Source organism: Dipodomys merriami, unplaced genomic scaffold (assembly GCF_024711535.1).
Source record: "Dipodomys merriami isolate MVZ:Mamm:240054 unplaced genomic scaffold, mDipMer1.0.p SCAF_9, whole genome shotgun sequence".
Lineage (NCBI taxonomy): Eukaryota > Metazoa > Chordata > Mammalia > Rodentia > Heteromyidae > Dipodomys > Dipodomys merriami.
Window position 1 is genome coordinate 19,672,106 of NW_027206512.1, and position 16,764 is coordinate 19,688,869.

General features: G+C 43.5%; 2 pseudogenes; both read left to right on the top strand.

The window, feature by feature from the left end:
- Positions 1-7,659: 7,659 nt before the first annotated feature.
- Positions 7,660-9,255, top strand: LOC138820824 (parafibromin pseudogene; annotated as a pseudogene).
- A 360-nt stretch (positions 9,256-9,615) lies between these two features.
- LOC138820961 (pre-mRNA-splicing factor RBM22-like) lies at positions 9,616-15,356 on the top strand (annotated as a pseudogene).
- The last annotated feature ends 1,408 nt before the right edge of the window (positions 15,357-16,764 follow it).

The window sequence follows — 16,764 nt, forward strand, 5'->3', positions numbered from 1 at the left end:
CACACCTAGCATTCACATCCAGCACAGGTTACCAGGAAATCTCACCTGGGCTTCAGAACTTTAAGCTGGGCTATCTGAGGCTCTGAGGGTGCCTGCTTTACAGAGCAACATCCTCCTTTCTCCACTTCCTACTTGAGTGGAGAGTAAATAAAAAACTCCCCGAGGATGACTTTCTTCTTTCCACAAATGGCTAGAGTGGCCAAGAGATGCATACCTGGACATTTCATCTCTACAGCTGCAGCAAGTCATCATTACAAGGGTAGTAGTTGACCTACCTCATAGGAAACCTCAGTAGGCATAACTCATTTACCCTCTCTGATCACAGAGTACTGTTCTATTTGGCGGAGTGAGCAGGGGATATTTTCTGCTATCTTCCTCTCAATGTACTACAATATTACCAAACTCCTGGGAATGTTGCAGAGATTCTATTTCCCCAGGCAACTGAAATAGACTCGGAATCAAGAAATCCACAGAAGTAAGGTCACCAGTGCAAAAGCAGTCTTTATTACCTGGCTAGCGACTCACCTGTATTAGACGATAGTATCTCAGAACTGAGAACAGCCCCAGTTGGAATAGGGCAGCATGTATAAAGACAAAAAACAGACATAGCTACCAGTTTCCTAGGCAGCCAAGCTGATATACATAAGATAATTTTGCTGTTAGCCCTGTTAAATCCTGTCAAGAGGTCACACCCTAGTGCCATTAGGAGTGGGGGTTTTATTCAGCTACTGGTCATCAGTAGTCACTAGGAGCCTAAGGAACTCTATAGATGCTGGACATTAAAGAGAGCACATCAACAGCTGCGATCAAGAATGTGCAGTCAGCATTCTGCTGACTACAACTAAAGGGTAATATGGCTGCAGTTTTTGGACAGTTGTCAGTTGTGCGGTTTGAACTCTGGGCATGGACACTATTCCTGAGCTCTTCATCTCAAGGCTAGCACTCTACTCCTTGATCCACAGCACCACTTGAAGATTTCTGGTGGTTAAATGAAAAGAAGAATCTCAAAGACATTCCTGCCCAGCCGGGCGTTGAAACATGATCCTCAATTTTTCAGCTTCCTGAGTAGGCAGTATTAGAGGCTACAACCACTGGCTCCTGGCATGGCTTCCTTTTACGTTATATCTACAACTGGGTTCTCACTACCAGCAAGTACATATTCTGCCTCAAATTGCATATACTACACAACTGGCCCTGCAGGTGTTAGCCTTTGGGATATGGAGGTGATGCTTTAGGCCCCCTTTGTGGCTTCTCATACTGTTAACACCAGGGGAGACCAGCAAAGATCAAGACCAATTTTTTTAGAGCAAAAAGAAATTTATTGCCAACGACCAGAACCAGGCTAGGGCCAGATAGGAGGTTCAATCACAAAAGAACACAAACTGCATCTTTTGCAAGCAAGGTAACACACAAAATAGCCATTAATCCAAGAAGGAAAAGTGAGGTGAGCTGAGGAGGTTCTAACTGTGTTTTAGTTCTCTCGACTCTTTTGGATTCCTATTGAAAACAATGCTTTGTGGGCTTCCCACAATCCATACAGATGTCCCTTACAAGTCCACTTTCAGTGACTTCCTCTCAGGCTCCATCTTTCCTTTCCTGCATCTTTTCTCCTGGGTAGTTAAACCCCAAGTACTCACAGTTGCCAACCTGACACTTTAGTGAGCGTAAATCCGAGTGGCTCACTGAGAAACTGGGAAATGAATACAACGAACCTAAAACATCATACACTGGGATCACCTAGGATTCATCCTAGTATGCCAGGCTAGTTCAATATATGTAAATCAGTCAATGTCACACGTGAACAGACATAAAGACAGGGAACACACCACTGGCTCATGTTGGAAGATGCAGATGAAGCCTGTCAATAGATCCAGCATCCTAGGAGGGGGAAGGCTGTGGGGAAGCCAAGAATATGTGGAACCTTCCTGCACATAATGCAGTCTGGCTAGGACATCCTTGCAGTGAACATATTCCAGGATGAACTCCTAAAGCCGTTGCTTCTAAATGCAGGAACAAGACAAGTGTGTCCACTCCCTCCACTCCCCATCAATAAGCTACTGGGATTCCTTACTGCTAGAGCTAGCATTAAGGCCAGAAGAAGACAAAGGAGAACCAGGTAGGGAGGGAAGGAAGAAAGGCCACTGTGCTCCTTTGCATACAATCTAATCCACTCTAGAATGAAAGGATCTGAGACGCTGCTCTGCCCACAGGCTCTTAGATCTACCTAAAAGTATGCACAAGAGAAAAGAGGTGGTCTGCCCTTGGATAGAAAGTTGTGGAGATCACAGGTGAAGGGTCCCAGCAGGACCACCCAGCTCATTTGCTTGTAAGGACCACATGGGGAAGAAGGGCAGCTTGAAGTACCACACTGAGGACAACATCAGAGACCAAAGGGTTTACTCGGCTCATACTGGCACTTGTTCCATCAAGATCTTCTTCACAGTAACTACCCTCTGAAGGTACCACCTGGAGATCCTCAAGACAAGAGGTACACAAAGGAGAAGCAAATACAGAGGAATGGAGAGAATTAGAAAGGAAGCAAAGGAGGTAGGAGGGAAGAAAGGGAGGATAGGCAGGGAAGGCAGGGAGAGTGGAAGGGAGGGCACCAGAGAGAGAAGAAGGTAGGGAGGGAAGGAGAGAGGTCCAAAGGAAACCCATCCTATGGTGCATAGGACAGAACCCTATCTCTGGCAAGGGAAGTCAGACTCCACCCTGCCCCCAGGCTCCTGGATCTGCTTATAAATTTGTGCAAGAGCTGAGGTATCGTGGCTTATTGAGAAGAAGGTTTCCAGAGATTCCAGGTGAAAGGTCCTGAAAGGATGATTGAGGACGTTTGCAATGAACACCTGGATGAGAAAGTCCAGGTTAAGTGCAGCACCAATGACACCATCAGGGACCTGAAAAAGCTCATCACTGCCCAAACTGGTACCTGTTGGAACAAGAGTGTTCTGAAGCAGTGGTACACCATTTTCAGGGTCAATGTGTCTTTGGCTGACCACAAAATCCATAATGGAATGAGCCTGGAACTTTACTCCCTACCATGTCCTCTTGTCAATCCCCACCTTACCTCTCCCATTATTATGGATGCTTGTTTTTGAAATGCTCATGGAGAAAGATTTAGATGCTGAAAAGCAAAACATCAAATGAAAACATTAAAGAAATAACACCAAAACGCTTTGGCCACATAAGTGGACACAGAAATTGACTGGGGGAGATGAAAGTGACCAGACTAGGCCTTGCTTCCATATACACAGGGCCTAAGTGGCATGGAAAGGCACTCCTGCATAGTTCAGCGGCACAGATGCAGCAGAGTAATGATATACAAAGGAGGCTGATGACCAACCTAACACAGCCCTTTCAAAAAATGTAACACTAAAAATCTAGCAGAGCACAAGATGCTCTTTAGTCTAGAGGGGGAACCAGAGGGTACATTTTCTGCTGTGTACCTCTCATCCTGACTCAACATTGCCAAGGTCTTGGGAATGTTACAGAGAAACAAATTCACAGGAAACCATCCAGTAATACATTCTGTCCAAATTGGATTAAGCCATAGAAGCCAAGGAGTTGTAGACAAGACAATACAACAGGATGGCAGGATGGAACTAAACCCCTGCCACCACAGCAGCTCAGCCTCAGGCGATTGGTTTGTTGCTTTGTGACTCTTATCTGTGGCTTCTAGTCCCATGAGCTCACTGACTACTAGCAGGCAAAGGACTATTTTCACCAAGGATAAAGGAAGTGATGGCTGGCTACCTGAACCATGCTTTAACTAGAAAGAAGATTGACTGGCCAGGGACCTGAAGAATCTCTTGTGTTTCATACAAATGGGGCACACATAAAACAGGCATTAATCAGACATGAAAAAGTCAGATGGGCTGACATCTACTTCTGACCAGGTTTATTGTGCAGCTTCAGGACATCCTGTTTCTGTTCTTTGTGCATTACCTACTCCTGAAAGCATTGCCTGGTGGCCTTCCCAGTAGCAATGCAGATGGCGCCACCTAGGCTGCCCAACACACATACCACAAACAGGTCAACCCCACCAGCCCCCATTCAAGAAAATGTGGGCTAGAAAGTGCCTCTTGCTAGAGGACTCAAGTTTATACTTCCATACCTGTATTTGTAGTGTTCAGTGCATTCATGGGCAGTTATGCATGCCAAGTACCTACATCATCACCTTCTAACAAAGCAAACTAGACATTTTCTAGTCCTGATATAAACACATGGAATGCTCCACTCTAAGCTGAGAATCTGAGTACTGTGTGCATCCAAGAAGCCTACAGAGCACAGGATGTTGCCCAAGATCAACTTTCGTTGACTCCCTCCCAAGATCTGTCTTCCCTATGCACTTCCAGATCTTTGTCATGGAAACAATACCCTGAGTATGCACATTCACAGACATCCCTAAAAAGATCGGATGATCTCTCTCTTTTATGAACATCAGTGCCAGGTCTCTCAGGGAATTACTAGCCAACTGAATTGAACTCATTGAAAACAGAGACACACTAGGCAAATAGGATTCATGCTAGGCATACAAGGATAGTGCAGCCTCTATAAACCAATCATTGCCACACAGAGATGAAGTACAGACAAGAAATGCAGGACCTTTGCGGTAGAGGCAGAAAAGGTGTTTAGAAGGATTCAGGATGCTTTGATATTCAAAGCTTTGGAAGGCTAGGAATACATGAAAACTTTCTCCAGGTGGGCAACTTCCACTAAACATACTCAAGGATGAAAACCTCAAGTCATTACTTTTACAACCCAGAACCTGACAAGGATGTCCACTTTCTCCATGCCTTTTCAACATAGAGCTGTTCTTCCTTCCTCTAAGCCTACAGAGGCAAGAGAAACACCTGGGTCAACCAAACATTAAGAAGGGAGGAAGGGAGAAAAGAAAGTAAGGAAAGAAAGGAGGGAGGGAGGGATGCAAAGACAAAGGGAGGGAGACAGGGAGGGACAGAAGCAAGACCGAAACCCACCCTTATTTGCAAAGGGCAGAATCCTATCACTGGTTAAGGAAGTCAGAATCCTTTATGTTCAAAGCTCTGGAAAAGTTAGGAACACTGAAGACTTTCCTCCACACTAGAAAGTTTGTTAATAAGACACTTCCTGTAAACATACTCTCCATGATGAAAACCTAAAACCACTTTTTCTAAAATCATGAACAAGAAATGCATGTCCATTTTCTCTACTTCTCTTCAATATACTACTGAGATTCCTTATTCCAACAGCATTAAGACAAGAGATAGACAACTGAAAACCAAGTAGGGAAAGAAGAAAAAGGAAAACTATACATTTGCATAAGACAATCCTATTCAGACTTCACCCTGCTCACAAGCTCTTAGTTTGATGGAAAATTTGGGCAAGACATAGCAGGTAGTGGAACCTTCAACCTTGAACCTTCAAAGAAATTATGCATTAAGTACAACACTGAGGACACCATTGCAGACCTGAAAAACTCATCACTGCCCCAAATGGCATCTTTTAGAACGAGATGGTTCTGATGAAATGGTAAGGCCATTTTGAAGGAACAAAAGACCCTGGGGTTACTATGAAATCTGGAACTTTACTACCACTAGGGAAAAATTTCTTCTCCTGTCCTCTACAAATAACCACACCTCCCCACACACACAGCACTTCTTCCATTGCTATGGATGCTTGCTTGTAAAATTCAAAGTAATAAAGACTTAGATGCCAAAGAAGAAAAATTAAAAACAAAACAAAATGTTGACAAACTAGAAGGATATAAGAACTTGAGCAGGGAGTTGAATGCTCCAAGAGGATGTATATTCCAGAAACATGGCCAAGAAACCCACTCTGGACATTGCTCCTGAGCAACTGCAGTGCAGAAACAACACAAAGGTAGCACGTGATCTACTTAACATACTTCCTCAATATAGCTAACACCCATACCATCTCAGATCACCCCATGTTTCTCACTTTGGAGGAATAGCCAGAGGATCTATTTCCTGTTGCCTACCTCTCAACCTGCTTCAACATTACTCAAATTTTGGAAATGTTACACAGAAACAAATCATGACCCAATCACAAAGTATGCATTCTATGGAAAATTGCTAGAGCCCCCAAAACCCCTGAGTTCTGGGAAATAGAATAAAACAGGGAAGGATTCAACTAAACCCCTGCCGCTACAGGTGCTCACCTTGGGGTTATTGGTTTGCTGCTTGGGCCTCCATTTGTGGCTTGTCAAACTGTTACAGCAGCACAAACCAACAATGATCAAGACTAATTTTTAGAGAGGGTAAAGGAGTTTATTGCTGATGACCCAAGTCAGGCTAGATCCAGAAAGAAGTTCAAAACCTGAAGAAGCAGAATTCTCAGGTTTGATACAAGGTGGTTACACACAAGTAGGCATTATTTACATATACACCAGATCAGGTGGGCTGTCCAAAGTCCTGATCAGGTGGTCAAGTCCTTTCTATTTATGGAGACTCATGATATCCTGTGGCTACCCTTTTCTATCATTATTAAAAAGAATGCCTTGTGGGTTTCCTACCAACACTTTAGCTGGCCCCACCTAGTCTGCCCAACCCACATTCCAGGAACTGCTCCAGCCCTACCTAGCCACCATTTAGGGACTGCATTGGGGCCACACTCTGCCCACTACGATCTGCAAAGGGCCTTCACCTGGACAGGTCAATTTTCTATTTCTAAATCTGTATCCACAGGCAGGCAGGGACATGTCAACAGCTATAAATGTCTACATTTCTAAGTCTTCACCTTCCACAAAATCAAGGAAGACATTCGTTATTACCCATGCAAATGCATGTGATGGCGACACTCACAGCTGAGAATCCCAGTCCTGTGGGCATCCATGAAACCTACTGAACAGAGGATGTTGTTTGAAATGGATTTTGGTTAACTCCCAAGCTCTGTCTTCCCATTCCATTACCCACATCTTTGCTCATGGTAGCTATACCCCATGGACCCACATTGAGAAAACAAACTCAAAAAGATCGGCAGACCTATCTCATTAATGAACAGGAAAACACAGCTTCTCCGTGAAACAATATCCCACCCAATTCAACTTATAAAAATGAAATTGATGAACTCTACAATTAAACAGGATTCATCCCAGGAACCCAAGATTAGTTGAACATGTTTAAACCAATAATTGCCACCCATTAAAAAGCAACAAAGACAGAAAACAAGACAAGATCCAATTTCCTTTGATGTCAAAAGCTCTGAGAATTTAGGAGTACTCAGAACTTCATCCACATAATCATGGCTGCTTATGACAAACTTCCAATGCAAAAAAACTTCCAGGGAAAAACGAAAACAACTTGTTCTAAAAGCAGAAACAAGACAAGGGAGTCCACTTCTGTAATCCTCTTCAATATACTCCAAGGATTCCTGATTCCAAATACACTGAGAACATTGAAAACCACAGTACCTAATAGGGTGGGATGCAAATTTGCATATGTCTCAGACTCCACCCTGCACCCAAGCTCTTCCATCTCTATAAAAGCCAGCACTCCACACAGATTGTGCTATCTTTGGAGGAAGCTTCCAGGAGATTCCACGCAAAAGCACCAGCAAGGATCTGGATCACTCAGGTGGTTTGCGCGGTCTGTCTGCGGAAGAAAGTCGCCTTCAGATTCTCAACCAGTGCCAGGACCCCGTTGTGGCTCCAGGGGAAAGATGGCTGACGTGCTCAGCGTCCTGAGACAGTACAATATCCAGAAGAAGGAGATTGTAGTGAACGGAGATGAGGTGATCTTTGGCGAGTTCTCCTGGCCCAAGAATGTGAAGACCAACTACATGGTTTGGAGGCCCGGAAAGGAAGACCAGCCCAGAGAATACTACACATTGGAATCCATCTTATTTCTGCTTGATAATGTGCACCTTGCTCATCCACTTTACGTTCGACGTGCAGTCTCGGAAAATATCCCTGCGGTTCGAAGACCTGACCGAAAAGATCTCCTCGGCTATCTCAATGGTGAAGCGCCAACATCGGCAAGTATAGACCCAAGTGTGCCCCTGGAAATAGGTCTGCAGAGATCCACTCAAGTCAAACGAGCTTCACAGGAAGTTCCACCAGAAGCAAAGAAACCACGAATTGAGGAGGAAGAGGCCATGTGCCTGGCAAAAGGGAGACTGGCTGCTCTGTTGCAGGGCCATAAAGAAGGAATTGTGAAGACTGAACAGATCAGGGCTTTATCCGAAGCAATGACAGTGGAAAAGATTGCCTCCATCAAAGCCAAAATCATGGCTAAGAGAAGAGCAACTATCAAGACTGATCTCCATGATATGACTCCCTGGAACCAGAAATACAGAAGTTCTGTACATGGTGAAGGGGACGCGACCCAAGATATTGTCAGCAGAGAGAAGGTGGGGAGGACACGGACAACTATCTTGCAGAGCACAAGAATGGACTTTTCCAATATTTTTGCAATTCTTCAGTCTGTAGAAGCCAGAGAAGAAAGGCAGGCACCTGATCAGCGACCAGCTCCACTGGCAGCACCTGTGGATCCTACCTTGCATACTAAGCGGCCTATGCCACTAGCCTACAACAGATATGACCAGGAAAGATTCAAAGGGAAAGAAGAAATTGAAGGCTTTACAATTAACACGAGAGACACCTACCATGGCAGGACACTGAAGTCTGTAAGGGAAGAAGTATCTGCTCCTAAGGCTCACACTCCAGCAGCCCAGCCTGTGCCAAGACCCATTTCTCCAGCAAGACTTCCCCCCAATCAGAAGAAAGCATCACAGACACCCATTATCATAGTACCTGCAACGACCACTTCTTTAATAACCATGCTGAATGTGAAAGACCTTCTGCAGGATTCAAAATTTGTCCCACCGCTTGAAAAGAAGAAACAAGGTTGTAAACCACAGAATCAAACCCTGCTACACAGGACAAAAGGTCAGATGGGGGCAGAGGGTGCTGCAGTCTGGCTCACAGTACCTTATAAAGTGGTCGACCAGCCCCTTAAACTTGGGCCTCAAGACTGGGATCAGGTTGTGGCAGTGTTTGTTCAAGGTCCTGCTTGGCAATTTAAAGGCTGGCCAGGGCTTATGCCTGATGGATCACCAGTTGGCATATTTGCTAAAATTAAAGCCTTCCACCTCAAGTATGAGGAAGTTTGTCTAGATCCCAATGTCCAGAAGTGGGATGTGACAGTATTAGAAGTCAGCTCTCACAAACGGCATCGGGACAGAGTAGTGTTCTTGCAGTTCTGGGAAGCATTGGATGTGTATATGAGGAAGCATAAATCCCACTTGAGATTCTGAACTATTTGGTTCCTCCTTCTCTGAAAAGCTGGATACAGAAGCAGGGCATACCTTCATCTAGAGACTGGGATTCATTTTAGAGACTTGATTGTGAACATAGAAACGAAGGCCATTGCACTTTTTCCTACAACTTGGTGGGATGCTTTATGCTGCACAGGGATGTTGTCCATCTGTATCAGCAAATACTGTGGCTTAAATCTGTTTGTTAATATTAGCCTTTGATTCTGTAATGGATATTGTATATTTTCATACAAGCTAATTCTTGAGTAGGTAAATTAGTATTACTTCAATGTTGTTTCTTTGGAAATAAACAGAAGTTCATCATGTATATATAGTGAGGGTTACAGTGCTTCTAAAGCCATGTTGCTTCTCATCTTTCAGTGCTCTATGATCCCTTGCATTGAAAATACTGTGTTAAGAATACTTTTAAACTGTAGACTCTGGAACTTCAAAAATCCATCAGAGGGGGGCTGGGGGTTTAGCCCAGCAGAAAGGCGCCCGCCCGCCCAGCGCACACAAGGCCCTGGGTTAGGTCCTCAGACCTGGAAAAAAAAAAAAAAAAAGACAAAATCCATCAAAGGGATTTGACTATGGTCATGAATCATTGTGTTTACCTGTATGTGTATTACCTATATGGTTGCTCTCTATTTGAAAATGAATAATAAAAAATTGACAATATGTCTTTAAAATAAGACATCATAGTTACAGCCTATCCTGGAAGATGTCCATCGGATGAGTCTATATGAGAGCAAAGCCCAGACCTCTCATTCTCACTCAGGGTGGCCTAAAAGGGAATCTCAGCTGCAGAATTCTACATGGGATTAATGTAAACTCCTACTGGGCCCACATTGCTGATCAACATCTTCCTTTCTGGCCTGCGTTTTCTTTATATTGTTCAGCCAAAGGGTTTGTCTTGATCAATTCTTGACAACTCATTTCTATGTAAGGACTACTTCCTGGAAAACTACTGGGTACTGAGACAACTACATACATACGGAAGGTCTACATTTATCACTCCTCTTCAATATACTATTGGGATTTTCTACTGGCATTAAGGCCAGAGAAAGACAAAAGAGAACCAAATAGAAAAGCAAGGAAGAAGGAACCAGCCCCACATTTGTTCCTTCTGGGTTAAAGGATGTTGTAAGAGAGGACAAGAGTGTCCCTTCAGGCAGGAGAAGCCACAGATCCAGATGTGTGGAGCACCTGGCATGCAAAGATGGCGCTGAGAGGGAGTTGAGTGGGCAGAGCCTGGTTTGCTTTACGTTCAGTGTGTAACCAACCTGCGGAAGCTTAGGAGCATGATATGGTGCGACCTTGACAGTGATTGGTTCCTCTTCCTCCCCTGCCATACCACCCAGTCTTTTTTGCCTTAAAAAGTGCTTGCTGTAAAAAGTGCTTGCTGTGTGCTAATAAATGAGTTTGAGTTCCTGCTTGACTTGATTCTCCGCTGTGTCTGATTGTCTCCTGGGCTAAGGGAGGCTGGGGACGAGGGAGGTGGGCAGGATGGGTTGGGGGGGGGGAGCGGCCGCACTTACCTTTCCTCGGACCCCGTCGGTCTTTCATGTTATGGATGAAGACCTGACACAGATGATTCCCTTGCTGACTAGAATATTCAAGATCGGTATTCTGCAGTCAATGACCCTGTAGCACATAAGCTTCTAAAGAGAGCTTCACCAAGCTTCGTCTGCACTGGCCAGAGAATAAGACTTCCACAACACTGTGTTGTGGTTTGGGTGATTCCATTACTGAGGCCGATCTAAGAAATCACTTGTACCATGTTGGAGTGATGAGAACCATCACTGCTGTGCGGAAATGGCAGTGCACTTTCATCCAGTGTGCCACAAGGCAGGCTGCTCAAGTGGCTCTTGGGAAATCCTTCCATAACTGTGATGTCAATGGCTGCAGACTCTTGGTAAATTGGATAAGACCAGAAGCACCCAGAGGATAAGACAAAGAGAAGGCTGCAACCATGGGCTCTGCTTTGGAGGTAGAGCATGGACCCGGACTGCCAGGAGCTCTTCCTTCTGCTCCTGGTCCTCCTCCTCATCCTCAAGGGACAGAAGAAACACTTCCATTTGCCCCAAATGGTCCTTCAGCTGTGGCCTGGTTGGACATTGCCCTAAGCCCTTGGCCAGGTTTTGGGCCTCACAGGTCCCACAGTGGGACCAACTCCTCCTCTCATGGGGGCTCCACCACCCATCCACTGTATTTCTTGGGACCCTCAGTGGATGGGAGGGCCTGCTGGAAACACACAGTAGGTTCTACAAGATCATTACCACACTCACCTTCTATGGAAGAGAGGTTACTTTTACATCCTAGTAAATGAATTCTGAAAGAAATACAGTTTTTTCCTTTGGACTCCTCCTGCTCACTGGACCTGTCCAGATACCAGCAGAAAATGAAAATCATTCTTTCCCTACATGCATTGAAAAGATTGGCTGTACTTCAGATAACTGCCTTGAATACAGCTCCTTACTTTACTAAGAAAACCCATGCCTGGCCCCTTCAACCTGTATGAGGACAAGCAGATGGGTGGATTGGAATGTCTAAACAGATGTTAGATGGAACCATCACATAGGTTGATTTTGTATCTTTTATTGGAGGTACACAAAAATTGACTATGTTAATAAAATAAAAACAGCTCTTGCACACCTTTAATGTCTATTGGGATTTTTCTCTTTTCATCTATAAAAAAGCTACTAGACAATTTTCATCCTCTTATCTGACCAAAAGCCTATAAAGTTCTTGGCCTAGAAGGGACAGGAATCTCCAAAGTGGGGTTGACTCTCCCTCAAAATTCACACAACTACCTCACCCGTATCCCTTGGCCAGATAAACCATCCAATTTACTTCTACTGGTGCAACCCCCTGGTAGTAACTTTTCTTCAGAAAAATCAACAGGATATATGTCAAGTGCATACACATTTTTTATTCTGTGGGAGACTACATGATTTAGCCCTCATGTTTTTGACACAGCAGATACAGCACCCACTTTATTTTCAGCAGTGAAATTCTGTCCCCAATGTAGTAGCAATGCCCTCAGCAGATAGAATCCTCAGCCACCACAGAGTTTAGAGAGGCTAAAGAGTTCAAGGTTACAACCTTTCCTGCAGGACTGCCATGGCAGGAGTCCAGCTCAGAGCAGAAGCCCACACCTAGCATTCACATCCAGCACAGGTTACCAGGAAATCTCACCTGGGCTTCAGAACTTTAAGCTGGGCTATCTGAGGCTCTGAGGGTGCCTGCTTTGCAGAGCAACATCCTCCTTCCTCCACTTTCTACTTGAGTGGAGAGTAAATAAAAAACTCCCCGAGGATGACTTTCTTCTTTCCACAAATGGCTAGAGTGGCCAAGAGATGCATACTTGGACATTTCATCTCTACAGCTGCAGCAAGTCATCATTACAAGGGTAGTAGTTGACCTACCTCATAGGAAACCTCAGTAGGCATAACTCATTTACCCTCTCTGATCACAGAGTACTGTTCTATTTGGCGGAGTGAGCAGGGGATATTTTCTGCTATCTTCCTCTCAATGTACTACAATATTACCAAACTCCTGGGAATGTTGCAGAGATTCTAGTATCTCAGAACTGAGAACAGCCCCTATGCTTCTTTGGGCCTGGCTTACTTCACTTAATATAATTTTTTCCAAACCTTTCCATTTCCTAACAAATGGGGAAATGTCATTCTTTCTGATGGAGGCATAGAATTCCATTGTGTATATATACCACATTTTCTTGATCCATTCATCTACTGAGGGGCATCTTAGCATATCTTAGCTATGGTAAATAATGCTGCAATAAACATAGTTGTGCTGGTAGCTTTAGAGGACCACACATATTTTGTAAGGTAAATGAAACCTGTGACCAGATAGGCCTTTTGTTTGGGGTTACCTTCACACTGAAGAGACTGAAATCATCTCTCCTACCAAGAAAGATGAGCTCCAATGTTTTATTTTGGCCAGTCTGGTGAAACACATCAGGTAAAGTCCACAGGAAAGTTGTATTTTTAAGTATAGACTTGCCTTCATGGGAACTTTTCAGACTGATTCTATTAGTTGTATTATGGATGGAGCTCCTGAGTTTGAGAGGGAAGTGCTCAACAAGAAAGCTGAATACAGAGCAGCACTTTATGGTCCCAGACATAGATTCTCCCCCCCCCCCAAACAATGGGCATTGTTATACTCCCACTTCTACCAAAAAGTCTGCACATAACATATCTTAAGTTCTTAATCTCCTATGCAACACAGGACTGGATCAATCAAGACTAAGTATAGAAAACACAGATTTGCCACAGGTTGTTACCAGCTCTCTGAAGCATCAGGAATGATTCATTGGCAGTTCTCCCATAACTACCCCAAGAGTTTCATTATGACAAGACCCTTCTAACAAGCAGACCTGCTTAAGCTCTAGCATGCTTTCACTCACATAGATGTTGTAGTTCTAGACAACTGACTGCTTATCCACAAAAGACTAGAATTGGTGTCAGACCTCCAAACTCGAGTTTATACTTCTCCTACAAATACATCCTAACTTTAGTACTTCTAATTGTTGCAACTTGGCTAAGAAACCTCTCACAATGGCAGATGCCATTCATTCCCTAGTCCACAATCCATAAAGGAACATGGGGTCTTCTAGCAGACCTAAGCACTGAACAATACCTGCAATAGCCTAGGACTAACTTGCTTTCTTTCCTTTCCCCTACTAAATAAGGACCACAATTTTGCTACATCATTTCCTCAGTATCAAATGAATACCCTAAGGTCATTAGAAGGACACAGACATAAGACACATTCCTGAATTACAGTCCTTCATTCTACAGGAGCTTACAAGCCTCTGAAAAGACCACTAATACTATTCTGAGATCAAAAGAGAGACCAAATGATGCTCCAAATGCTACCAGAAGACCCTACCTCCAATGCCAAGGCATTCCTCACTGGTGGGAGCAGCCATAAAGGACTTATGTGTAGGATGAAGTAATTCAGTGATACTTCTAGCTTTGAGGGCAGGGGGAGGTAGGAGGGGGGAGGATCAAACCCAATGGAGTAGAAAATTTCCCCAGATGACAAAGTATATTGACATCTGGCCATGGTCAATGGATTGTTACCTATTCTGCACCCTTGATAAGTCAAGAGACTAGGGACTCTTAGAAAGTGAATATGCATCTGACAGTACATGTGCTTTATCATGTCACATACTAAGACCCACTACAAGTACCTGAACACTGACAACTGTATTGTTTCTTCCTGTTCGCATCAGCCAACATGCATGAGCCAATAGGCAAAATAATGTGGCAGGGATGGAAGCTACAGTGTACCTGAACACACAGAACATCAGGTTTCAGAGACCATGTACTATTTCTGGAATATAAGATCTGTTGATAGTAGTGAGGTCTGAACCTCAGGCATGGAATTATTTCTCTTTAAAATTAATTCCTTATTCAAAAGGTTCTAGTTTGCATTTTGGACCATGCTGGTTAAAATTAAAATACTACAGGAAGCAACCTACAACTTTAGGGTCTTAGGCAGAAAAATTTCCACCCAGAAAATTGCCTTCACAGAAATCTCCAAACTGATTTTAAAATGAAACCCTATCTTCTAAAATGAAACTCTAGATACCAAGCAATACTTTATTGATCCAGATGTATATTCTCCACTTTCCATACTTTTACAAAGAAACAGATAAGGGCAAATGATAGCACAGTTTCACTTAGCATCTAAGACCTATTCATCCCGCGTGTATATTCTTGCACACAACATACCAGTGAATCAACTTGAGTCATTCTGTTATGGAATGTGAGCAAGTGAATAAAGTCACCTCCATTCTAGAAGATCTAGCAAGACACTTTCAGGTGTAGACATCTAATCCCCATACAGGTGTGTCTCTTTCTGCTTGCAAGATCTCATCTACTACAACTCCTGGAAAGTCCTGTTGATGGGTATAAAGACCTATAACCTTGACATTTCTAAATCTCATTCAAGATAGTTTCCAAAATGCAGATACAGAACCCTTAGACCTGGCCTTAAATGGCTCTGAGAGCCTGGTGGAACCTAAATCTCTAATGAGCAAAACCAGAATTAGAAGAAGACCTTTAGATTAGATGAAGAAGCCAGAGTTGCCAACAATTGCTGTGCAATAGAAAACAGACTAGAAGCCAAATTACAACCAATCAGCTGTCTATTTCCACAAACCCAAAGCCACTTAAGTCAGTTTACTACTGGCCAGTAAGGAAGAAAAGTAGACCACACCTTCTCTTTCCATACCAGTCAACCTATAAGCTAACTCTATTATTTGACAAGAATCTGATGCCACAGTACTGCATTCTATGTTTCTTGGACAGTGAGCCCTTCTTCATTATCAGTTTCATTTTTAGTCATTGAGAAGGCACAGACACCTAACTAATATACTCCTGTCTCAGAAAAGGAAATGCAGAATGGTCACACAAGTTCTGCCACATAATATCCTCCAGAGCAAGTAGTCTTAAAACATCAGCACAGGGCCCGACGCCAGTGGCTAATGCCTCTAATCCTAGCTACTCAGGAGGCTGAGCTTTGAGGATCATGGTTCAAAGCTAGCCTAAGCAGGAAAGTCCATGAGACTCTTGTCTCCAATTAACCACCTGAAAACCAGAAGTGGCACTGTGGCTCAAGTGGTAGAATGTTCACCTTGAGCTGAAGAGCTCAAGGACAGCGCCCAGAACCAGAGTTCAAGCCCACAATCAACAAAAAAATATTATATATAATACATATTACATATATATATATATATATATATCCACACAGCTGTCAGGAAGCAACAAAACATACTGAACATTTGGAATGCTTTATTCAGAGTGTCCTATGTACATTGAAAAGATACAGGTAATAGAACACCCAAATAGGAAGGTTATATTCCTTCAGAATTTCCTTTAGCCACAGAATCCACTGGGTTCTGGGAAAATGAATACCATAGAGGTGAATTAAACAAAACCCCTGTCACTGCAGGTATGAACACTCGCTATGTTGGCCTGTGACTTTGGGACAAAATTTGTGGCTTGTCATAGTGTCACAATGGTACAGACCAGGAAACACCAAGACCAGTTTTAAGAGGGGATAAGGGAATTGATGACTGGCCATTTTCTGGATGGCTAGCAAATCCATGGTGGAATGAGCCTACAGCTATGCTACCAGCAGAGACTAACTGCTTCTTGTGTCCTCTTCTCATCCCCCAGGCTCACCTCTAGGATTACTATACATGCTTGTTTTTTTTTTTTTAACTCACATTAACAAAGATTAAGGTGCTGAAGAAGAAAATAGGAAAAGAAAAAAAGAAAAAAAACTGGCCAGTGAGATACTAGCCAACCAAAATCAGCTACAAACACTGAGACATGCCAGGAAAACAGGATTCATCCCAGGGATGCAGGCTTGTTCAATGTATGGGAATCAATAATTGCCACACATCAACCTAAAGAAACCAGGAGCATATGGGAGATGCAGAAAAGACTTTTCATAAGATTCAGTAAACTTTGA